This window comes from Myiozetetes cayanensis, unplaced genomic scaffold (assembly GCF_022539395.1).
Source record: "Myiozetetes cayanensis isolate MyiCay16 unplaced genomic scaffold, myiCay2020 scf5-8, whole genome shotgun sequence".
In the NCBI taxonomy this organism is placed as follows: Eukaryota; Metazoa; Chordata; class Aves; order Passeriformes; family Tyrannidae; genus Myiozetetes; species Myiozetetes cayanensis.
The window spans coordinates 16395292-16418983 of record NW_026087742.1 but is presented as its reverse complement, the minus strand read 5'-3'; the positions used below and the strand labels follow the sequence as shown (position 1 = coordinate 16418983).

Sequence of the window (23692 nt, the reverse complement as noted above, 5' to 3'; positions counted from 1 at the left end):
ATTGCCCTTTGGCATGCCTTTACCTATTGAATCACTTTGTTAATGTAAGGGTCAGGTCACCCAGGCTCAGGGTTTCAAGTGCTTGCCTTCAAGAGTTAATTCCCTTGTGTAGAACTTCTCCTGAAACAGTATGCGTTGGCTGTGGCTGGAGATGGGATGCTGTAGGGAAAAATGGTGGCTTCATATGGCAGAACATCTCTTCCTTTCAGTTCTGCAGTTGTGTGTCTGCTTAGAGACTGCATCAGACCAGAAGGCCAGGGCTGTGGAGGGACTTTCTGCTCGGGTGCCCTGGCAGTGATCTTTGGGGTTATTGATTCCTTCTGCAGCGTGGTGTGTATGCTGCGTTGGGATCAGGTGCGTGTTTTTGGTCTACTCAGCTTTTTGTCATTGCTAGCCCTGTGCCATGTCCTGCCTTTCCCTCTGACTTCCAACAATTCAGTCTTAGGGACTGACAAGATTCTGGTTTCCTTTTCCCTCTTCACATGGAAAAATGTTCTGGAAAGGTTAACTATGTTTGCTCACCCAACTGTCACTATTGTATGGGTGTTTGTTGGGGAAGGAGAGAGCAGATAATGATTACATATTCCAGTTCTAGGCAACATTTTGGAATATCTTGGCATTGATCTTCCAGTACTCAATTGGTTTTCAAATAATGTGCCCGCTTTGTGGGAAGAATTCCTTATGTATCTTGCTTATGAAATTCAAGAACTCTGCTCTCTTCATTTCCAAAGCTGCTGCAAATGCCTAAGCTGAAGGAAATTTGTACATTTCTTTAAGTACCAGACTTTGTAGGCAGTCCAGAGATAAAAGCACAAATGCTGCATCTTAATTCAAAAAGGTGTGATAAGTTTGGGGATTTTTCATTGCTTTCATTCCTTTCCTTCCAGTGATTAGAGACAAACATTTCATAGAATAGGCTGATGACTGGTGGTTGGACAGAGATCAAGCAAATCTAAGACTGTTTCTTTTGAGAAACAGATTTCTAGCCACTAGAACACCTATTTGAAGTTGCAGCTGCACACCTTTCTTTATTTCAGCAGTTAGGTTATTTTAGTGAATCATTTGCTAATTTTCTGTAGTACAATTGCTTGGTAGAAAATATTTTTAGAGAGACATGACCTCTTGGAAGCTCGTGAGTGCAGCTTACGACCAGTCTGTTCCTGTGACACATGAAATACATCCTAATCCACTAAGGTCAGATGGATTGGACACTTGCTCACAAGGGCAGGGTCTGCAGCCAAAAGAATTTATACTGATTAAGTGCTTTTTAGAACTCTTTGCATGAATTTCTAACCTTTAAATAAGTCACCCCTTGGGAGATCACTGATGACACAGCCACTTGTCTCAAAATTCAGCCGCTTGATCTTTATTGAACTTGATGAGCAAACATTTAAATGATAATTGAGACACTAATTAAATGCGGTGCCTGTTCTCCTGGTTGAGAATTGAAAGGAAAGACTAAATTATTTAATGACAATTTGGGGGATTGCAGGTCCAGATCTTTAGCAGACTTGGAAGAAAGAAGGGTTTGTTCAGATGTTTGAACTGTCTGCTGCTGCTGCCTAGTGCTCAGAACGTCACAGTTGATCCCCTGACTTTACAAAGGTATCAACTAGGATCCCAGTCACCACAGTTTGCTGCTGAGTGCCAGGATATTATATTTGCTCTGGTGAGCAGAATCGAAGTGTGGGACCTTGGCTTTGTTTTGCCTTTTCTTATCATTTTCATTGTGCAATCTTGACACTATTACCTGTCTGCATTTGGAAGTTCACATACCTTTTTAAAACATGAGCTGGTTCCTGACTGCAATCAGATTGTTTAATTTTGTATTTCAAATTATTCTATATTTCTTTAATATCAATTACTAATAAATTAGTTGCTTCTTCCTACATTTCCCTACCCTTTATCGCTGTTCATGTGCAACCCTACATTTCTGCTCTTTTTCCCTGTAAACATACTTATGGCATCTGTTAAGGTGTGAGGTTATTAGGCCTAATCAAAATGTCCCAAGCTCTTTAGTAAGTCACATGTTACTGTATTCACAAATGACTTTAGGTGACTATTCCTCCCAGTGCAGTCACGTACCACTGCTACCCTGTCCAGGAAGCAGAAGAGTGAAACACGTGCTTGGCACTTCCACAGGGATCTCTGAGGTAGGTAAAAATTTCATCACTGCCAGTGATTTGTGCCCTGTGCAGAACAGATTTGTTCAACAGGCCTGCACAATACTTATGAGCTTGGTACAGCGCCAGTTCTGCTTCCTCCTTTCCCATCCTTTCCGTACCGACAGTGTGCAGCAGATCAATTTCCTTCACTGGAGGGAGTCAGGAACTGCTATGGGAACAGATGCTAGGGAAGCAGATGGGGCAAGAGTTGATTTGGAGCAATGACAACTCCGTAACCTTTCAGCGTCAGCCCGAGATTGCGACTTTCCCTGTATTCCCCAGCAGAAGGCGAGTCCGGGCACAGGAGAAAGCACAGGCTTAGCACTGCACTCCAGCAGTGGTAGGTGGCAGCTGGCATTTTTGAGCACAGCATCCTGGCCCTGGAAAGGCAGTTTCTGCTGGAGCAGGGCTTTTCCTGTGTTAGAAAGGAAGTACCTCAGGCTTTTTTCAAAAAATGCGGCCATGTAGAGCCTACCAGCCCAGCAGCAATATGAACTCTTGTTTCACACGTGCTGAAACAGAGACTCTTTGTCAACTGATCAAAAGTTTCTTCTTTGATAAGGGACATTGACTCCCATGCTGTTTTGTAAAACTGAGTGAGAAGTGTGTGTCCCTGGCCACCCAGGAGGCCCAGGGCAGAGCAAGGTGTGACACAAAGATGCACAGCCTCCCAGCCACACAGCTGACACGCAGCTCCCCATGTGGAGCACAGCTGGGCTCTCCTCCATTTACACAGAGGGAAAGGCAGCGGTTTTGTTCCTCTTTGTCTTTTGTTAAGGGGCAAGGGGATGTTTGGTGTTTGTGTTTGCACATTTTGGAGGAAAAAAAACCCCAAACAACAACAATAAGGTTCTCCACCATGATTTATTTGGATGTTTCGTAGTATAGTGGAGAACTTCAAAATCCTAAGGACAAAAGTCTTCAGTAGCAGAATTAAATTTGCTCTTTTGGCTAGGTAAAATCCCATTTAAATGTTCTCAATTGAAAATCAGGATTTAAAACATTTAATAAGGCTGCAGGGAGTTCCTTCTTTCAAAGTATGTATCCCAGATACCCAAGGTGGTTTCTTCAATATATTACAATATATCGATTATGGCAAACTATGGGGTTAAGGCCAAACAAGTGCTTTTTGGGTCACACATTTATTCTTTCTGGTGATTGATAAACAAGAAGATTGTTAAGATTAAGAAGTACTTTGCCTTTTATTTAAAAATGTGCTTCAGACCTGTCCAAGTGACCATCAAAATAATTTATGTCTTTTCAACCTGAGTTTTACCTTGAAATATGTTTTAGTTAATGAAATTTCCTCTTCTGAAGTTGAATGACTGTTAACACAGAATCTGACTCAAAAGCTGCCTTCCTATGCATAATTTACTTATCAGGGAGACAATTATAACGTATTAGCACATACCCGAAAGATGCTTGGTCCCATTGTGATGAGAGGCCTTAAGAGCAATAGCATGGATGTGATGGCACCAGAAATAACATGGATGTAATTGTATATTTAGTGCATTTGTTCACAGAGCTCCCAAAAATTTTATTAAGTGACTGTCACTTGAGAAGCAACAGAAGAGCAAAAATAAATGACTTTGTACAGCACATCTTGATTTGCTGTATTACTCTTCAATGTAAAATTTTACCTTGTGTCTCAGGACCACGTGAATCATAGTGAGGGGAAGCTGACAGCTTCCTAATGCTCTTTTTGCATGAGCCTGTCTATCCCTTTTCCCTCCATTCATCCAAAACTAAACAGGAATCCAATGAGGTACTTGGCAGAAATGCTTTTCTGTATATATGTATACAGACCTAAATCAGAGACTTTTTATAAGGTACTGTGCGTTGGGTGACTTGGAATAAAAGTACTGTTCAGCTGATGGCTCGTGCTGGCAGTTCCTGTCATCTGTGTCAGCCGTCAGGTTTCTCGTGGTGCTAAGTGGAAGGTGAATGCCAAGTGGGCCTGTGTGTGTTACCAGCTGTCAGGCTGAACTTGAGAAACACGATTAAGGTATCTCCCTGCAGGAAGCTGTTCTGTCAGCTGGATCACAGCGTGGAGATGCTGTGATTTTCTGTGGTGGACAAAGGCCAGACTCCTCTGAGGAGATGTGGTCAGAGCAGAGCTTTGCAGTCCGCTGCAATGTCGAGGTTCCTAATGTGACACTTGTCACCAGCCAACTGCACATTCTCCAGGATGGGAGAGCAGTTCTGAGAGTTAATGCAATATTAGCACAATATTACAATATATGTCACTGTCACATGTTGGGCAGCTGTAGATTTACAGCTTAAGAAAAGATCAGTATCTATTGCTTGAGAAGGCTGATATCAGCTGATAAAGCTGGACTGTGTCATTATGAGAAGTCTGGTCTCATCTAAAACAGTTATGGAGCAGCAGGGATGGGTCAGCAGTTGGCAGTTTGGAGAAGAGTGTCACAACCTATGAATATGTTTTCTTACATCATTAGTGCAAAGAGACAAAGATGAAAACCAGCTGATAGGATACAGGCAACGATTACAGAGGAAATACTGGATGTTGGAAGAGTGGAGGGAAGCGATGCCAAGGTCCAGAACACCTTTGGGTGCTGCAACCACCTGAAACCTCCTGAAATCGCTCGCCACTGCTCAAACCACTTTTAATAAACAGGTAACTAAAATTCAAGCACTTCCTTTGTAACGCCTTTTGGTTTCAGAAAAGTCAATCACTGTCTGACAGTTCGGTGGGAGGTTATTCATCCAGGATTGCTTCACTCCTTCATGGAGGTGCTTGGTGAGCTGCTCTGCATGCTGGCAGGCTGCTTCAGCCAGGCATTTACAGCCAGCCTACAAGTGCCACCTGCTCTGTTATAATCCTTGCCTCGCTGAAGTCGCCAGCATCTTTCTACTTGATCTGCAGGGAAGCTCCCTCGTGTTGAACTTGGCTGCTCTTTTACGAGAGTAAGGGTTTGAGGAGCTGTTTGGCTCAGTAGCACTTGGCAACCTCAGGAAGCGAAGGCGTTCAGCTGGGCAGTGGACACACGTTCGTTCGAGGGGGGCTGCTGTGTGCCCCACCCTGCAGTGTCAGCTCACAGCGTGCCTGTGCCTCGGAGGCACCTGCTGTGCAGCTGACACAGCCCTCAGGCATCAGGCAGCTGGGGAAAGTGCCACAGGAGCTTTAGCAAGAAAACACATAATAGCCAAAGTCAAAGAGCAAATTGAGATATAGTGGGGGAGGCAGCTATTATGTTCTAGCTCTCTTTAAAAACAGTTCTGAGACGTGTAAGGTATTGTGTTGTGTTTGTTGCTGGATTTAAGACCGCTGACTGCCAAACAGTGAAGGTCACTTTGTGTTTCCTTCTTTAAGGCAAGTTGCTGCTGTTTATATTAACAAGGGAGCAGCAGTGCTGGCTAAATCCTGGCATGTTAACCTGCATCTCTCCTGGGGAGCAGGTCTCTGATGTGCTCCCTCAGGATCTGTATAGTTGGAGAGTTGTATATCATGTAGGTGTCAAGCCCAATCAGAGCTTCCTTGTCAGGATGTGTTAAGGCAGCTGCCTGCAATTTGTGTTACAGTGAGCATCTCTGCCAATAAACTACTTTTGCTCTCCCTTGTGCTGTGTCTGCCGTCTGCAGGGCTGCTGGGAGAGCTGCCAGAGGGAGAGAGAGCAACTGCATGCACAAAGGTGGCTGGGTGGCACCTCTTGTAATCTGTGTTCTGCACAATGTATTGACTGACTTTGTGGATGGATCCCAGGGGCTGAACACAAACAGCATGTACCAGAGCATGACATTTTAATCAGAGACAGGTTTAACTACTGGGAGCAGCTCAGGTAATGTCTACTTTAAAAAAAAAAAAAAAATTAAAGAAAATTGCACAAAAGAACAAAAAAAGGGTGTATGCTTGTGATTGCTTAGGAACTCTGTGTAGTTGTGCAGTTAAACATGAGATACAAATGAGTAGGTTGTGACAGGACCAAGAGCACTTTGAAGTAAAGCTGTAGTAAGTGCAAATTGGTGACACAAGTTAAGACACTGAAATAAGCTTTTTGCAAGCGTGTGTGTGCAGACACCAGGGCTAAGCAGTGGATCCTGGTCTACGCAGCACCATTCCTGCCAACCAGCTGTAAAATCACTTGGCTCAGGGGATAGAAAAGTGTTCATGCTGCAGGAGGTCAGGCTGGCAGGGAACTAGAGAGATTTAAAAGGAGGCGGCTGGAGTTTTCTCTGTATTTGCAATGATTGGGAGTTGTGAGAAAGGCGGAGCTCTTTTGGGGTTGGGTCAGCTCGCCCCACCAACACCTTGAGTAAGGGTTGAAAAATGACCACCTCAGAAACAGCAGGGAATGGTATCCTCCTCTTTAGCCTGTAACACACTGTGTAGCAGTGTTTCTGAGTTTGTGACACCCAGAAACGTAGCAGAGTTTAACCTTCTGTAGTAAATTCTCAGGGTCCCTGAAGAGCTCTGTTAACCTTGAAAATCTGTGTAGTAGGTTACTTTCTACCTGCAAAGTAGAAAGCACCGCTTATTCACAGGCATGAATGACACTGAGTCTGGTCCAGAGGCAGACTTGAAAGGACATCCATCTGCTGTTTGTGGGAATTTAACTGAGCAGAAACTTCTGAAATAACCTAAAACAGAGAGAATAGCAGAATTATTCCCAAAGCACTGCCTGCCTTCTAATTGCTGGCCACCTCCTTTTGTGAAAAGAAGTAAGAGAAAGAGTTCACACAAGCACGAGTGCTTGCAGACTTCTCTTTTGGGGAAAGCGGTTATCTTTCTTCTCTTGTTTTTGGACACTTAAAATGAGGAAAGCAACATATCGGACTGGAGAGAGAGAAAAACCAGGCAATGTTACCTTGGTATCCGATGATCAAAGGTATGACCCTCCTCTGCTGTGCCCTGAGAAGGCAGCAACTGTTTCCTGAGGGAACAGCACTTAGTTCAAAGCAGGAAATGTCCCTTCCCTCCCTGTGTGGCCACACGGACCAGGAGCTGCCTGCCTGCCTGCCTTGAGAGAGCAGTGCATTTAGCTTTTCCCAGTAGAAAAAGGGCAGCTTAACCAGTTATCCTCTGCCAATAGAAAAGAAACAGGGAGATGAGTCTCAGAGAATGATTATTGCCTGGGTAGTGGCATGGCTGGCACATATTTTCTTGCAAAGATCCAGTGGGCTACAGCTATTAAGTAGCAGGAACTTATAAAATTCATAGCCAGCTTTATCACTTGGCTTCCTTTCATCATTTTAAAAGTCTGAGATTTTGTTCTGACTACTGTAGTTTAAATACAGAACAAACCTATTTGTTCTTTTCATTCAACTACCATTTTACTGTGTGCATTTCAACACTCAAAATGTACTGGCTGCTGGCTGGCATTTCCATCATGTTGTAGTGCCTATATTCCTCTCCTGTTTCTAATGAGGCACAAAGTATAGAGAACATAAATGACAGGAAAAAGCTACAGTTTTTTTAATGACCAAAATCATATATATTTTAAATCTCTAGCCTGAGGTTACAGCACAACAAAGCAGGCAATGTCTCTTTCATCTGCAGTTTACTTGAAAACTAGGACTGAATTTCAGTCTCCCCAGGTGACAGAAAACAGCAGAGAGTCCCCAGTACAAAAGCAAAGACCCAGTCATGCACCATCCAGCACTGTGGAGTTGATGTGAGCTATCTTCCTAGAGTACCGTGATACCTTTCTTTGTAGGGGTAAAGCAGATAAGGGAAGGGCTGTCAGAGAGCCAAATGAGACAAAAGGAAATGAAGGAAAAAAAAACCTGAGTCAATACTGTGAAGATATTAGGGGAGGGCATTACAATATCTGATGTGAGAGATCTTATTTGGGACACACATAACATTTGCCCCAACCTCACCAGGCAAAAGGGTTGCACTGACTTTGCTGTCAGGAATGCTGAACAGCATTGGCTCATCTAAGTTCTTAATATACATCACACCTTTTGAATGAATTTTTGCACAGAACTCTAGGGCAATTTTCTGGGATGAGAATTATTTTTTGTCACCTGCAAATTGCACTTTTGTGAGGAGCTATACCGAGGAAAAAGTAGGTGAGATGTTGTTGGGGTGAGCTGGAGCACCAAGGCTGCACAGCTGACAAATGAGATTTCTGATAAGGAGAGGTGTAGAGGAAAAAAAAGAAGAAAAAAAGAAAAAAAGAAAAAAAGAAAAAAAGAGCCAAGTTCAGTTCCTGGTGATTCTAACAGATTGGTGAAATTGCAGGCTGTCATTGGGAAAATCCTGTTTCTCAGACAAAAATGGACAAGGGACACTGACATGAAAATGCCAGTGCAAGTCGACTTCTGAATTATGTTGTTAGGTTGAAGTAGTCTTCATTTGGACCTCAGCAAAGCATTAAGACAGTGTTTTTAGCAAGCTCATGGTTACTGTTTGCAATACAGTAACACTACAGGCATGTTCAAGACCCATTACACCAACTGCAATTTGCACAAGCAGAATACATTGAAGGTGTTGTGTAACTATGCATATATATGGGCGAAGGCCCCTGAGAACCATAAAATCAGTTTGGAGAGAGGAATGACAAGAAAGGGAATCAAAAGAATTGGCTCCTATTCCATCTGCAGAGTTGCACTTTAGGGAAAAAAATAAAATATCCAAAACTGAAAAAGAAATGCTACATAAAGCTCCAGGTTTCTCATCCCTTAACCCTGCATCCTGCCTATTTTACAGGAAAGTATTATTGGAAACGTCCAGTGGGAAAAGGTCCATGCAGTATCAGGATTTTTTTTGCTCTTTCTGGTGCATGGCAGAGTTGCTGTGTGATGATGGAGTAGAAGCAGCCCAAAGGCTTTTTGTATTTTCTGGACACACGGTGCTGGCACATGAATTTGTTCCTTGGGCTTGAACTTCCATTAAGTCAATGCATGCTGGGCTACTAAAAATGTAACAAAATTGAATTCGGGAAGGCGAAACCAATAAGAGATTTGCTGCCACCGGGAGTGTGAATCAGACCTTTTCTGCAGCAAAGTTGCAAACGTTGCCTGAATGTTGAGTGCACCGAGAGCTGATCACAGAGAGGGTGAACTTCTCCGCTTGGTTGCAGCTCTGATCTGATAGCTGGGGAGTACCTGTTTGTTCCTGTACTTAAGCAATTGTCTGCAAACTAGCAACAAAATGAAGTATCCACGATGCTTTTGGCAACTTTGAGGCAGGACAGCACGATGGGCGTTGCAGCTGTAGATGTATGCGCTGATATTAAGCAGTGCTTTTTGAGATAGCGTGCTGGATTTAGTTTGTATTTAAGTAAAGCTTTGGACTATCATTTCTGAGATATTTTCATGTCTACCTTTGATCTAAAATGTGTTAATCTAATGAGTGGGTAGAGAAAATGAGTTACTATGGGAACGATGTCTTTCTCTAACTTACTGCCCCAGCTGGCTGCTCTGGCAATCGAAGCACGCCGCGAAACGGAGCAAGGCCACCAGAGACAAACGTGCATTTCAGTCTGAGAGGGAGCTTTGGAGGTTGGGTTTGGGGTATGGAGGATAACAGCAGGCCTCTGGGAGTTGCATTGTGTGCTTAAAGCAAAATGAGAGGAAGAGGAGTGAGTTGACGTCTGACCGTGATAAGGAAAACCCCCAAAAGGGGGAGTCACCTAGTGGGAAGGAGATAGAGGCTCTGCTGCTGCATTTCTTGGGGTGTAACTGATAAATGATTAAGGACAGGTGTTAAAGCTTGAATCTTCTAAATCTATTCTGGTGGTAATTAATTAATTTTATAATTAAACAACTCCATGATCTGCAGTCGCCTCCTGTTTTCTGCTGCAGAATCACAGAAGAAACCATAAATATGAAAAGCATGGGTGTGTCTTCCTCTGACCTGGAGAGCAGTGGTTCCTGCAGTGGTGGCTCTCTGCCTGTGTGCTGTTGGCTGGGAAGCAGCATCCTGTATTGGTATTAAGTTTCCTCTGTTTGCACCTCCCTAAAATCTACTGCACAGTATGATGCAGTATGGAGAGGAAAAAGATGAGTTTCTTATTATTGCTCATGTAATTAAGGGGAGAACTTTTCTCTGAGTGGAAATGGTTTAATCTTCTCTTATTTGATTCCTGTCTTTGGTCTAGTGCCTGGATAAGGCCAAGAAAAAAACAGGTGAGCATCCTGCCTTAGCTCACTGCAGCATGTGAGCATTGGGTGGATGCTCACCCCAACTTCAACACTTACAGGTGAGCAGGAAATATTTTCTCTGGGCAATTTGTTTCTTTGATACCTTCATTCCTTACTGTCCAATATGTGTCATCTATTTTGCCTACTTTCTCAGGAAAAGGTTTGTACAACTTCTGTGGTTAAATAGAATCAGGATTCAAGTATTTTGATTTACTTTTTTTAAATAAAAAGTAATTGAAAAACAATCAGTGAAAAACATGTTCGAGATCAATATCGACAGTGTAAATCACGACACCAAACATTCAAATATTATCAAAGGCCTGCAACTTTCTGAATTTCTAGCCAGGTTTTGACTACCACTCTCCATTCCAATGTCTATCTCCAGAGCCACAAATTTTTGTACCTTTTTAATTTTTTTCAAGTTGACTCCTGCCCTCAAGGTCTCTTAATGTTCCCTTTCTTGCTTTCTAATCTGGCTGAGGGTCAGCCTAAGGAAGCTTCATCACTGCTAATTTCCTTCCTGCACTATGAGGTGAGACTTCTCAGCTGCAGGTCTTACACTGATGTAATTTACATCAAGGTTGCTCTCCTGGCTGCTGTCCAGTAGCATCCCTGTGGAGATCACCTGCCCTCAGACTGGTACCTGCCCCGTTTTTGTCACTGAGGGCCTTGCTGCTCCACCTACGGCTCAGGTGGTGCTCAGGTTTATCTGATTTGTGTCCCTGCAACTAGAACTTTGTCTCTCTGGGTGCAGTTTCTGAAGTTCAAAGTTCTGATTTTTATATGACTTGTTATTTGCTTATTTTGTATGTATGCATCCCTATTGGAAACCTCAGGGTGTTGTCTTTCAGCTCACTTGCTCATGAGTACCTAGCTGGGGTGGCCTGGGCTGCTTTTTCACGTCTCTTTGCAGGGAGGGAAGTTTCTCACTGTCTTTTGTGCCACAGGCACAACTCAGAGCTCAGTAGGGTCACACTATGCCTTTGAAGCAAGGATTTAAAACAACTGAGGCTGCTTTTCTTCCATTTTGAGCCTCACAGATGAAAACAATAGCAATAACTAAAGAACCCTGAGATGAGTTTTGCAATACTTGCCCTCCCAGTCTGCACAAGTGCAACTGCAGCATCTCCCTACCTGCCTTCAGCAACTGTGCCTCTCCACCTCTGGCACGTTCCCAAGCTCTTCTCCAGAGAGCTTTCTATGATGCAAAGAGGTCAATAATACAAATAATTAATGTCAAGTGGCTGTCAATAGATACTGGGTCTAAAAACATAGCACATGTAAACCCATATTAATTAATTGCATCCCACTGTGAAATTTGAACAGTAAGCAAATCAGGAGGGATGGTGTGGTGATAATGATCAATGCTTAGTTTTTCCAGAGAGATGTTGAGAAGCAGAGCAGCTTTGGCACAACTAAGTCCTTCCTGGAGTGGGTTTATCTCTCCCCTTCATCTGAAATAGAATTTTTAAATATTTGGTAGTTAATACCTGCTTTGCAGAAAGTTGAGGTGCTCGATCACAATATTAATATTTAAAATACAAACCCAGAAATTACATGGGAAAGCATCAAAGGAGAAATTATATTTTTATCTTGGCACACAGATTGCTTTCTCATGTGATCTGATCTACATTCTTGCTGTTTATATTTCATACTTAATCCTTGCATCTGGTGCATTTGGTCCAATCCAATCCTCTGCTCTCAGAAGCATTTCAGCATCTTCGGAACAAGGTGGAGGAGCAGGGATCTCATCCTGGCACACACACAGGCCTTGAAGGAGGTAATAACAAACAAGACGTGTCACTCAGACCAAGTCTCCAACTCAACCCTGCTAAAAAGAGCACATCTGAAAGATCTTTTTCATACTGACATATGAATGTTTGTGGGGTGGAAGCTGTTGGGGTTTTTTCTCTGATATTTGGAGCGCAGATATCTGATAGTGTGAGGTTCTCTGTGTTTCAAATTTTTTTTTGCAAATGGAACAGTGGAAGAAAGAGCTACAGGAATAAAAGTAAAAGCTTTAGAAAGGCTGTATTTTTTAATATACAAAGTAATCTCACTAGAAATGATCAAAGAGGAGACAAATAGGGAAACAGAGTAACATATTTTTACCTTTAGAATAATGCAGTTCTTTACTCCAGTGTAGAAAGTTTTCAATATAAGGGTTTTTTTCTTTGCACACTCAATCTAACCCAAGTCCAGGCTGCTGCCCACACCAGTCCTTGTCTCTCCTGCAGATTCCCTGTAGTTTCAGGACCCAGTGAGAGCACAGTGAGAACAATCTCCTTTCTGAGGGCAGTTTCTCAGGGTGGCAGGTGACCGCGAGCATCGGTGCAGGTACGAGGGCATGGAGCTAATGTGGTGCGAGGAAGCTGGAAGGGAGTGGGGTGGCAAAGCCAAGGGGAGAGAGAGCCTGGTATTGTGCTGCCCAGGGACCACCCTGCGCTGGATCAGGGCTGGGGGTGCATCACCTGAAGCTCTTCCCTTATCTAGCAGTGAGCATCATTTCCTAAGAGCGGGAACAGCTGGCTGGATGAGAGCTGGCTTTTCATCTCCGTGCCACTCGCAGCCCGGCACTTCCAAGGCAGAAGCTGTCCAAGTTCAGCAGCTAAGGAGAGAGGAAGTGCTGAGGGGTGGGATCCTGCTGCCTGGCCATGAGCATGCAGGAGTGTGTGAAATAGCACGTTCAAGCACGCAAATCCTGTTCTAAGGAACTGTGCTTTGTGAGAGGAAGGGCTGGGAATCACCACAGGTTTTCCCATGCATCCTCCTCGTGTTCTTCCTTTGAACTCCCTGGCTTCTGCAGAGGAAAGAGGACATGGCAGATATCCAAGAACAGCATTTTCTTCGTTAGCATCACTGTGAGAAGCTAATAGGTAAACATCTTGTACCTGGGGAAGGAAAAACGTAAAGGAAGAACAGGGAGAGGAAAAGAGGCAAGATATGTAGAAGTGTTTAAGAGTTAAGGAGCCTGCCTGTTAGGCGTCACTGAACTGGAAGTTGGTCTTGCTATGAATACAAGAAAAGTTCTCCAAACCAAGATCTTAACTTTGGTCATGCCAGATACTCTTCCAGCCAAGCAGTACAATTTGTTGAGCACAACAATTTCTCACAGATTACTCTGCGGAGTCCCTTTGGATTCTGAGAAACTGAGCAGTCTTTCCTCAGTCTCTGGTGGAGTAGCCAGTGTTATCAAAACATGGTGAGCTGCAGTAATTCCTACAATTACTCATGACTGATTTATCACTTGATTGTAGGAATTCAGTATAAATAGATTTTTTTTCCCATCTCCCTTGCTCCCTAATTGATTATTTTTTTGAATGCTGAACCTTTGAGTTTCTCTCATAAAATAGATTAGAGTCATTATAGCTGTGTGCTTTTTAATCATTCTGCAGTATAATTACTGTTGCTGCTGTTGTCTTCTGGTTTACTCTGTTTCTTTATTAGCAGCTCTTATTGCCAGAAGCTTTAAACATTTAATAATCTGTCAAGGTGGTAATTTGTTGGGGTTTTGTTTTCTGTTTTTAACTTGAAGAGCTTTGCAGGGATATCTTCAAGCACCTGGTCTGCCCAGATGCTTTAATATTTGCTTATCTCTGTCTAGTTGGCCTTGTGGTGTTTTTAATTGACCTTCTTCTGGATAACCAAAGTTACCCATTCATCACATAGAGAATGTAAGTCAGTCGCATGTAACTGTATCAGGCAGCAGGAAAACAGACCCTCCAGAAACAGTAATGAGGCTGATGGCCAGAGATGACACATAGGCTGTCTGTTGGCACCAGCAAAAGAACTTTATTGCAGCCTGATACAGCATTCACAGTAAATGCAGGCTGTAGTGGTTTTCGTAATGTGGAGGGATTACACCACCATTTCTTGTCTTTGGGATTTCAATTCAGGGTCCCTGCAGGAACACAGCCATCCTTCTCCCCGAGTTCCCATAGGCTTTTCCTATGCAGCATGCCAACATGGAGCATCTTGCCTTTCCCAAATGCCAGGTGAAGCCAGAGAGTTCACAGGTAAAAGGCTCTTGGACTGCAATTCTTGCTGACCTGAGTGTAAGCTGCAGGGCTGTGGCTCCCCAGGGAGTCCTGTGGGGCTGCTCCTCAGCAGCTGGTGTGTCCCTCAGCCTTCACCCATGGCTGATGGGCAGGACTGATGAAGGAGGGCAGTTTGCAGCAGTGAGGACAGCAGTCTCCTCTGGGGCCAGAGCCATGAGCTGCAGCACTGCCCAGTTCTCACGGAGTGCACAGCCAGGACACCCTGTGTCCCACCGGGACAAGGCACGGGTGGCTCTGCTGCAGCAGCTGCTCCTTACCCAAAGCACCTGCTGGAGCCATCAGCCTGGCTTCTGCACGTGCCCCTGGGCCCACACCGTGGGCATGGGGGCTCAGAGCTGGGGCAGCACTCTGCAAGGCAGCTTTTCCTGTGCCCGTGAGGTGATCAGAGACTGGACAGCATCAGAAAGGGCTGGAGGATGTGAACGGTTTGGTATAGATTACTGAGACAGGTGACACAGTGGCCTGTCGGTAGGTAAATGACTGTGGTGGTGGGAAAATGCTCAGTTCTCCCCATCCTCAGGGAGAGTGGGTTTCCCTGCACTAGAAGTAAAACTAAAACTTCTCGGTGAGGAAAGATGGTGAAGCTTGGAAGCAGAGTGTCCAGGGACCTGGTGGCATTTCAGCTGCTGGTGGTTTCAAAAGAGTGCGCGTGACACAAGAGTGTCACAGTGACACACAGAGGATGGGATCCTCCCTTCTGGCAGGGCAGCAGGTCAGGCTGCCTCTTAGTTCTCTTACCCCTCCCACTTTCTGAGTGTGGAAGTGCAAGCCAGAGGGAACAGAAATGCCAGGATTTGCACATGCTAGTCTACCCTAAAGATGGAAACAAAAACACAAAGTTGGGTTGTGGTTTTGACGTACACAGAAAAGAATAAAATCCAAAGGAAGACAGCAATCATTTATGACTGAAAAGAAAGAAGAGTACAAAATTACTTTTGAAAAATAAGGTATTTACTTATATTTTAAATATCATCTTACAGATTTATATTATCTTCACTTTATAGTTGTGTGTTGGGGAAATGGTTGCTTTACTTTTTCCTAGCGTTCCTTCAACCACTTTGAGGTAAGCTTTTTCATTAATGGAAATGACTGTATTTCTTTTAGCACTTTGTCTGTGCCTTATTTCATCTTGTCAGAGAAAAGTGGAAGATATTAATTCTTGGGGTTTTTCTTGTCTATATGATAATCCAGACAAGATTCTGACAATTTCAGTACAATAGCCTCCTCTCAGGAAAGCTTTGATTGCACTAAAATATACTCTGAAGTGCTAATCTCTTAACCTTCTAGAGTTCATTATTTGGACAGATAAAAATTGAGTTTAAAATTACCTAAAAGGTCTTCTTGCCAAGATATAATCTAGTTAAAATTTTTTCAAATTGAATTATGTGGATTGTATACCATGTATTGATTAAAGAAATCTTCTTAATGTAGTCATATAATAAGACTCTTGACATTATTTTTTTTTCTCCTTTGATGGAGTTGGTTTTTAACAGAAGCTTCAGCATTTTGTTCTGTAAAACTGTCACCATTTTGATGGCTTCTTAGCTGGACAAGGCTTTGACCTCTGGACCAATTCTACATTTGAGGAAAACACAACTGCAAAATTATCTAGTCTAGTGCCACTTGTGAAAAAAATTTCTCATATTACACTGACATGAAGAAGCTGAAGGCTGCTTTGGACTATGTCCTGAAAGACTGATTCAGTGGCCTTGATTCAAGATGCATCCTTTGCACTTTTAAAATCAAAATTTTGGTAAGTGCTGCTGTCAAATGTCCTTTTTTCCATCATAATTATAATTATAATTCAGTTCTTTTTCAGACTGGAATGAAATCAAACAAAGGAATAGTTAAATACATGAGAAAACACATTCAGCTATTACTCATGTTTCTGGCAGGTGGGCAAAAGAGTCAGGCAAGTTGAAGTCAAGAGCTGCTCTGTGGTGTTGGATAAAGGGAAGGGTCCCAACTTTATCACCGCCTTATCCAGTCCCATCCTTGTTTTGTGGATGTGTAAACTCTACAGCCACAGCCCCCTGTCAGTGTTTATGTCCCTGGGCAGTGTTTTAAGTCTTACCATGGACCTTAAAATGAAATTTGAATATGCAAAAGCATGAGTCTTTGAACTCTGTGTGACCTCCTCCAGTTGCTTTTCTTTTTAAAAAAAGGTGATTTCAATAGTGATACTGGTTTTCTGACGCTCTGTAGCTCGTGTACAAAAACTGCTCATCAGATTTGATTGAGGGGGAAGGGAATAGGTACAAAAGGGAATGTGTTTAAAAGAAGAAAAAGGAAAAAAATATTTTGGGGGGGTTATTTCTTAAGTGTTGAAAATATCATACAAAAAAATTTTCTGCTTGGCAGATCATAGTCACTTAATTGAGACAATGACTTGGTTTCAGTAATAATAAAAATTTAAAATTCAGTTGTCCTTTTCTTTTAAAAGATATTTTGTGGCAAACCTGAAGTTGACAGTATTTGTTCGATTCATTGTAATTACTAGAAATGCTTCATCTATTCAGAAGCTTTCGTGACACCCCCAGGGACTGCTAGGCTTTAATAAAAGTTGTTTTTATCTCTGATTTTTCTCTCAGATGATTTCCCCTTTTCTTTTCTCACCATGCCTAGATTTTGCTCTTACAGTGTTAATTTTTTCACTTGAAAAGGTAACCGTGAAGCAACGGTGTTTCATATCTTTTATCTGAATTCCTAGGGTCCAATTCTTATGTAGAACTAAGCTATTTCTTGTTAAAATAATGTTGCAGGTTTGCTGCTGAACAAGCTGAATCAATCAATAGTTCCTGTTTGATAGAGTAAATAAATGATGTTGTGGTATGTGATAATCTCTGAGTTTTCCCACCACCTAACAGAAGGCTCGTACTGACGTGGGAGTGTGGAAATGGAGGAATTGACAGGCCCAGACAAATGAACAATTAAGTTGGTGTACTGAGGTCTGTGGCAAGGCAATAGAATAAGGTAGAGAACGTGCCTGGAATATCAAAATCTTACATGCTAGTTTAAAGTGTCCCAGGAGAACTGCTGGACACATACTGCATGAAAAGCAAGTGATATTCTTGTTCCAGCAGATTAAGTTGCTTATCAGCAGCCTAAAACTTAGAAATATGGGAAAATGAGCCCAGAAAAAAAGGATGTGTTCGGAAACATACAACATATACATGTGTTTGGAAGAAAAAAGAACATATGTGTATATATTTCTAAAGCAATAATCCATTTATTTTCAGGAAATATATTCTGAATCAACCTGTGGTCAAAGAGAAAGAGGCCTGAGGGGTTGCAAGAGGAAAGTACGGCAGTTTCCAGCAGCAGGTCCCTTGCTCCCAAGTTGCAGCCTGGTTGGTAGTGCTGGTAAGTTATACAAGTCACAGACTTCAAATGTCACCATTATCCAGCCACATCTGCGGCGTCACGAGTGGTAAAATGACAAAAAGAAGTGGATATACCCACAGTATCTCTTGCTTCTGTTTTACAACTACACTGTAAAATGTTCTATTCTATTAGTTCTTTTTTAAACAATTTCCCATGTCAGGAAAAGCAAATGTGTTACCGACATAATACACTGCCTTGCACCTCCAGTTTGGACAGAAGAGATGCATCAGCAAGTGCTTGAGCAGATGTAAAAGCACTGCTAAAGGAATGGACCCAAATGAGGATCTAATTTCAATTTTGGGGTAAGTTAATGTGTTTGCTTTGGGATTACTTTTTTTTTCCTTCTGAATGTATTTTTTCCCATAATGCCAATAAACTGCAAACAGGATGATAGAAAACAAACTGCATTGTGAGTCATAAAAAGGATTATTAACTAAATACCAATTGTAGGATCTACACTGCCAATGTGTGAGCCAGAAAGCACATCTTGACTGTACAATTTTATTTCTATTTTCGAAGAAGCAGCAGTTAAAAAAATCATTATCACTTGCGTCTGAGCTGATCATGTTTGATTTGGATGTCACTGGGATGCAATAAACAGGAAACCCCAGGGTGCCATTTTACTAAGACAGTTTTCAGAGAGGAACCACAGTTTCTGCAGCAAAGCACTGCTGATTTACATGGATTTTCTTGTCACATGTTTTGGCAAAATGTATCAGCTTGTGCTTCTTAGCATCAACAAATAATACTTGACTTGCAAACGAGCTCCTGGCAAGTACCCAGCCACAGGAGGCTTGGAGACTTGACTGTATAAAAAAGACTTGCATTTCACCAATTTGTGAACTGGCACAACCCCTGCCATGGTCGTTTGGAGCTGCTCTCTGATCCTTGCTCTTGATTCTTGGATATAGAAGCTATTTAGCCTGTTAGCTTTTACCAAATTCCAAGCAATGAAAATTAAACATTTATTTTTTCAATTTCCATGTAAATGCCTTGAAGGGCTCTCAAGTTCATTTGTGCTCTCATGTTTGAAATTAATCTTTTCTACCATGTGACACTGGTATCTTTTCCCTCACTTTGTAGGCCTTTCAAAATGTTCACCTTTTTTAAAAAAAAAAAAAGAAAGAAAAAGACAGCTTACTTTGTATTTTTCCTGTGCAGTCTTCTTGTTCATAATGAGTTTAAATATAAGGAACATAAACCCATCTGGAAATAAAAATTATGCACTAGGTTCACTTAAAAAAAGTAATTACATTATAATCAAACTGTCACTTTATGAGATAGTGGGAGATGAAATACACCATAAGCTGACAAAAGAAGAGGACGACTTGCTATTTTAAATATCACACATGGTACAAAGCAGTTGAAGAAAACCTGAAGTACATACAATGTAATCAGGAAAGCACTTGGAGCCGGGAAGGTAAAACTCAGCACTAGGACCAGGGAGACAGACAGGCTTTCTCCTGGTGGAATGGGGAACCTTCAGCCTTATGCAGCTCAACACATGTGCAGGCTACTACTGTCCATGGACTGACAGTCCAAGGGTGTTTGGACACAGCATGGAAAACACTGGCCTGTGATTAGGAAACACACTGAATTCACACGTTGTGTTTTGCACAGACTTCCAATCTGCCACTGTGGCAGTTCTTGAGTTACTGTCCCTGTTCACCTTACTCAAAGGACATGTGCCCCACCAAGCTGTCAGCCTGTATTCAGCAGGGGCTGATTCCTGCCTCAGGTTAGACATGCAAGCCAACAGGGAAAATCTGAATGTGTAAGGAATGGTCTTTGTTCATGTTTTGCTGTTTCCTGTGGCCCCTTCAACCTGCCTTGGTGTGGACGGAAATGCCTCAGTTTGAGGTGAAATTCATGGCCCTGTGTAGCCACTAGATGGACAGCAACATTCAGGTGGGAGTGTCCTTCAGACCATCGTCATATTTGCCTCCTGAAGTATTTCTTTGAGGTTTGAATCTGTTCCCTGTTTTCTGTCCTCTGTCAGCAGGGGATCCTTTTCACCAGCAGCCCCGGCAAAGATCCTCACACTGACACTCGAGAGCAGGCTGGTGGCGAGCGGTGGACATGAATGTGGGGCACAGGGACAGACAGAGGAGCTGGTGATGTGATTTTGGATGCAGCCTTGTCTTTCCAGCAGGAACCATGGAGGTGACAGGTAGGCGACTGCAAGTTTATTCTCATGGATGGACAGAAGCTGGTGGAAGGTTGGTACCCAGGAGAACAGCTCTTGCTGCCAGTAATGCACTTAATGAAAGAAAAATTAGTTCTCACAAAGGGGCTTTCTTCTGGTAACTGAAAAAAGCTTCAAGAACATGAATGGATTGAAATTCCTGGGTTTGTAGTCTGATTTTGTTTCTGTTCTAGAGATAGAAATGGTGACATACTGGGATGTCTATGCTGTGGAAGTGACACACCTGATACCTTTATTCAGTGCCTTGCTTTTCTCCTTTCATGCTATGAATACAGTAACAGAACAGCACAGCTTGCTGTGCTGGCCAAGCGTGGTATTATTTTCTATATGCAGTGGTTAAGACTTCCTTACACTTTGTGTATTCATGACACATATCTATCTGGCAGGGTACTGAGAGACTCAGGAAAACAGAAGGTGGGGGAGCCCACTGGAGACTTCCAATACTACAGCTTGCTTCTTCAAATTTAAATCCCTAATTTGTTTGAGTACAATTAATTTATTTTTTTTCCTAATAAAACTGGAAAGATTTCAGTTCCAAGAACATGAACGTGAAATGAAACTTCGTCAAAAGAAATAATAATAAAACCTTGTCCAAATGCCTATGTAACTGCGTAGCCTCTGTTTTGACAGAAATAGCTTTTGTCAGAAAGAGCTTTTGACAGCAGCTCTCCCCAGATAAAAGTAACAGTTTTATAGCTACTGTTTTTAACTTCTGTCACCAAATCTCAGCACAGGCAACCCCACTCATGGAGTGCCAGCAGTGGATTGCTGACGGGCTGTAAATTGTGGATTGAAGGCCTCATGGGCTTACATTTAGCATCGTCCTCGTTTCATGTTACGCTGCTGTTCCTGCCAGTAGAGCTGGTTAAAATGCCATAGTATCCTTTACATTAAATTCATGCTCCTATAGCCTCCTTTATCATGCAAGGTGTGCAAGATATTTCAAATTAAAGGGGGGAGGGGGGGAAAAAGCAAGCCTCAAACCAACCAACCAAAACAATCAGTATTCTCATGTCAAAAGATACAAGTAAGGCTTTCTTGATTTTGACAGTGCCGATATTTTCATGAGGTCACTGTGGCTTGATGAGTATAACAAGGCTGTTTGGAACAGAAACTGCACCGATCCCAGGGTCTTGGGCAGTCTCAGCTTTCCCCATTTTTGTTCTGCTGCAAGAATGAAGGCAGGGATGCTGGTTCATGTCCATGCCCACCTTGCTGCACACATCAAGGCTTGCTGTTCAAACCTTGGATTTGTAGCAGAGCCATGGATGGAATTTGTGTTCCCTGGTGGATTTGAATCCTTAAGTAAGTTGGAGGATTAACATGTGCCACACGTATTCACTCCTTTTGGGACCCATTGCTTCTCTGGCTTTTTCTGCTCATATTCAGATTGACCTGAACTTGCAACAGATGCTGTAAAAAAGGCTCCTAAATATATCAAAATAGATCTGATGGTGCTCTTGTTCTTTGGGGGTTTGGAATTTTTTTGTTTGTTGGTTGGTTTTTTGTTTTGTTTTGGGTGTTGGATTTTTGTTGTTGTTGGTGGTGGTGGTGGTTTAGGGTTTTTGGGGGGTGTATTTTGTTGGGGTTTTGTTTCATTTAAAAAAAAAAAAAAGCTGTTTAAATAGCTGGGGCTTGAGTTAAGTTGTAAGGATCTGTTTTGCTATAGGTAAGCTTTGTTGCTTCTGCAGAGAAATCTGAATCGAAGAAGAGTTATGAACTTTTAGATAACAAACAAAACCTTTGAATCTAGTATTGTTTAGCTCTAGCACAGAATTATGTAAGGCTTTTACTTCTGCTCCTAACCATACACAGAAGGCATTTTTTTCAAAGCTAGCAAGCAGCTTTGGAAATGGTGTCAAAGACTTAACAATAAATGTTCTCTCTGGCTTTTGATTTAGCCTAAACTAGTCATCATTAGAGTCTCATAAACAACAACATCTTTCTGCTATTGAATCTCCTTGCCCTATGAAGATCATAGCAATGCAATAATTTAGCTGAGATAGATGCGACACTGTAAGGCCAAACTATGTTTTATCTGCCTGCAGCAGCTGCTGCCTAGCAGTGTAAACACTATGCATGATAAAGAGGAAAATACTAATTTTCTAAAAAATGAAGGCTTTGGGTTTTTTCAGAAGTGGAGTCATGGAGGTGTGCAAAGACAAAATGACCCATCTGGGCCTGGAGCAATGTTCTTGGGATGTATCCCAGCTCTGGATGAAAGTAGGTGATGCTGCTGATCCATCTTAACTTGAAAATAAGAGTGGCAAAATGACTGTAGCTATCTAGGGAGTTTGCACACAGGCTGTGAATTCTGGCCTGACTCAATGACCTTGTTTTTATATCTTGATAATGTTATTAGTTTCTTTTCTTTCTTTTTTTGTTTGTTTGTTTCCTCCCACAACACCCTCTCTTGTGTTAATTCCTTCACCTGCTGTTCTGAGTGTAAAACAGACACCTGTGGATGAGCTGGTCTGTTAAGATCTTTTTGGGGTCTGAGGTTTTTTCCTGATCCTGAAAGAAAGAGAAATATTAGAGCTTTGTATTCCTTCTCTGTAGGGGACAGGGCACAGAGTCTCTGGCACCACAGCATAAAGGACTAGACTTGCTTAAAATGTACTAACAAAGCAGTATTACTTTCTAGTAACTGGATGCATTTTCTCCATATTTTTGTTGGAGGTGCTACAGGTCCCTCAACTGTCACCAAAGGTCTATGCTTTTCATAGTAACCAGCCTTGCAAGTGCTAGTCTTTTGAAAACTGAAACCTGCATCCCCATTTTTGAAATGGCTGAGCATCTCTGTCTCTTTGGATCATGTTGCTCTCCCCTTCTCCATCCACCCCAGCATGACTCTGAGATTGCTTTACTGTCCATTGTCTTTACAAGAGCCCTTGTGAAGAGTGGTGAGGCTGGTAACTCACATAGCCTCTTTTTGGTTTTTTTTCTTCTTCAAGCATGCTGGGACTGAGGAAAATTAATATCACACTTCTTATGAACCTGTCCTTATGGCAGATGCAAACCCTTCTAAAAGCATGTCAAAACAACTTGTTTAAGTGTGGCGATTTGCTAAAATGTAATAGAATGGAAAACAGGACAAAATCATACGAAGACTTGCAGGAAAAGAGCTTTGGCTGTATTTGCAATCTCAAGATTTTAAATAGAATATCAGCTCAGAGGTGTGTGGTGAGTTGTGATTGCAGAGAAAGCAAAGAGCAAGGCTTTAGGAATCAATCTCTGACACATTTAAAAAAATCCATCTCTGCAGTGTCTTTGCCTGTAAGAAAGCTGCCTTCCATGTGATCCCCACTCTTCAAGCAAAGGCAGCAAGGATTGTTGATCTGAATGAAATAAATCACTGATCTTAATATAATATTGGAATGAAATATGCTCTAAAATTCAACCTGTGTAGGCCTAAGACTCTTGGTAGGTTTCCCTTGTTCAAATGAGAAGCTGCTGATTTGTTTGCTTATATTTCTGCTGTAATCATCCTTGTCTTGGTAAAAACACATCATTCCAGTTTTTAGTCTATAGGTTAAAGCCAGAATGCCTAATTTTATTAAATAAGGATTTTATCCTGATTATAAATCAGGGGGTTTTCTGTCTCGTTGTAAAATGCTCATGGCTTCATTAGAAACAATGTGGGCTCTTTACACTCCTGACTTGACTTAAGATGGATGTGTAATGCAAAACAATAACAGTGGGAAAGGCTCTCCCATTCTCACCTAATGCATCTGGTGAAAGGAAACCTGCTTCATTATAGGACCTAATAA

General features: G+C 42.2%; 1 protein-coding gene across 23 annotated transcripts in view; it reads left to right on the top strand.

The window, feature by feature from the left end:
• The window catches only part of CD96 (CD96 molecule), a 103487-nt gene that overhangs the window by 21769 nt on the left and 58026 nt on the right, over positions 1-23692 (top strand). For 14 of the 23 annotated variants that reach the window (XM_050332428.1, XM_050332424.1, XM_050332418.1 and 11 more), the window contains 3 exons: positions 4625-4803; positions 5769-16085; positions 17572-19886. The gene's annotated coding sequence lies outside the window, so the exon portion shown is untranslated. Of the gene's footprint in view, positions 1-4624; positions 4804-5768; positions 16086-17113; positions 17306-17571; positions 19887-23692 lie in introns of those variants that run through there. The other 9 variants (XM_050332422.1, XM_050332416.1, XM_050332419.1 and 6 more) reach the window with 9 other exon arrangements.